We start from the raw sequence: 2500 nt of genomic DNA on the forward strand, positions 1-2500 counted from the left end.
ATTTTTCTACATTTGTCATGCACTCATACTTATATTCATGCATCACCTTACTTGATCATTTCCTACATGAACGCAAATTTCTCAATTAGTTTCCAATATATTTTTCTTTTTCAACTCATTTCATAAGCTGTTCAAGATGCCATGATAATATATTCATTGCAGAACGTATCATTATCAGCAAATTGCAATGATTATCACTGGATTTGCGAGATTACGTTTTGTGTGTGGAATCAACAAGATTATACTAGTAAACTTTGAATCAAAAGATGTTTTCATTCTTCGTTCATGCAATAAATAGTGGTGCACCACACAGGTATGACAGTCCCCCCCCCACCCCCCCCCCCTGTATACTGCATGCATACTTACATACATATATGCATGCATGCATACATACATACATACATACATACATGCATACGTACATATATGCATGCATACATACATACATTACATTATTATTACAATCAGTATTATGGATATCTTTATTGTTATTGTCCTCATCAATTTCTATTAAAATTATCATACTCATTATCATTTTTAGTAATATCATTATCATTATCATAACTGTAATTGTCATCATTATTATTCATATCATTACCAATATTACTATTAAGATTTCATTATCATTAGTAGAAAAGAGTAGTATCATTGCTATCAATATTATCATCGTTATCGTTATGTTCATCATCTTTAGTACTAAAATTAGTTTTATCATTATAAATATCATTATCCTCATTGTTATCAGTATCCCCATTATCATTATCATCATAATAATCATAATAATCACCTTTATTTTTCCTACTATTGCTATCACCATCATTATCTTAATCATCATCCTCGTTTCTATCATCATCATCACCACCACAATAAAACCATCATCATCATCATCATCATCATCACCATCATCATCACCACAATAAAACCAGCCAACGCAGCAAGGGTACCTGTCATCATCATCATCATCATCATCATCATCATCACCATCACCATCATCATCATCACCACAACAAAGCCAACCAACGCAACAGAGGTACCTGTCATCATCATCATCATCATCATCATCACCATCATCATCATCATCTTCATCATCATCACCATCACGTGATCTTCATCATCATCATCACCATCATCATCATCATCATCACCTTCATCATCATCACCATCATCATCATCATCATCACCTTCATCATCATCACCACAACAAAACCAGCCAACACAGCAGAGGTACCTCCCATCATCATCCTCACCATCATCATCATCATCATCCTCACCATTATCATCATCATCACCATCATCATCATCACCACAACAAAACCAGCCAACGCAGCACAGGCACCTGTCATCATCACCATCATCATCCTCACCATCATCACCATCACCACCATCCGCTTCCCAAGGCCTAAGCTTCCCGAGGTATTCCAACGCCATCATCATCACCGTCACCACAGAGGTACCTGTCATCATCATCACTATCACCATCATCACCATCCTCATCACCACCACCATCATCATCTTCATCATCACCATCATCACCATCATCCGCTTCCCAAGGCCAAGGATTCCCGAGGTCTTCCGACGCAGGAAATAAGGAACTAAGGTCGCGCCGGCCGGTGTCTCGGCTTCTCCTTCGCCTTCCTTATTAATGCAGCTTCGTGTCTCGGCGGGAGAGGGTTGTCCTGCGACGCCTTCGGGTGTAGTAAGTGTCACCTGAGCTGAGGTCGAGGTCGAGGTCGAGGTCGAGGTCGAGGACGAGGTCGAGGTCGAGGTCGAGGTCGAGTCTAACGCCAGGGCGGAAGGTGTGTCGGATATAATTTTTTTTATATTCTTGTTGTTATTTTTCTCTCTTTTTTTATTTTTCTGTTTCTTTCTTTCTTTCTTTTTTCTTATCCTCTTTTTTCTGATATATATTTTTTTTCTTTCTTCTTTTTTTTTTCTTCTTTTTCTTTTCTTCTTCTTCTTCTTCTCTTATTATTCTTTCATTATGTCCTTCTGGCTATCAAGTTCTTCATCTCGGGTTGCCTCGTAACTACTTCATAGCGTAAGCTTAATAACTACTATATCATTTTTTTTTTTTTTTTATCTATTTATTTATTCTATCCTATTTTATTTATCTATTTCTCAATTTGTTTATTTATTTATTTATTTTTTTTCTCTATTCTTCTTTCTTCTTTATTTTCTGTCTTCTCGAGACTCTCTACTTTGGACAATCCAATTTTTATTAATTTTATTTCTCCCTTATTTTCTGTCTCCCTTTTTGGTCCTACTTTAACGGAAGAGAAATTACTTTGTCTATCAAAATAAATTTCCTGCATTATCTTTGCCTTTTTTATAATTGTAATAATTATCATTGTTATTACCATTTTCATTGTTAAGATTATCTTTTTTATCATCATGTCATTATTGAAAATACTTTATCTTCATTTTATTTTATTTTTTAATAATATATCTTTAGTTTTTTTGTTTTGTTTTTTTTTGTGAAAATACTTTATCTTCAGTTTTT

Source organism: Penaeus japonicus, unplaced genomic scaffold (genome assembly GCF_977035675.1).
Source record: "Penaeus japonicus unplaced genomic scaffold, GWHDUDI00000001_assembly GWHDUDI00000024, whole genome shotgun sequence".
In the NCBI taxonomy this organism is placed as follows: Eukaryota; Metazoa; Arthropoda; class Malacostraca; order Decapoda; family Penaeidae; genus Penaeus; species Penaeus japonicus.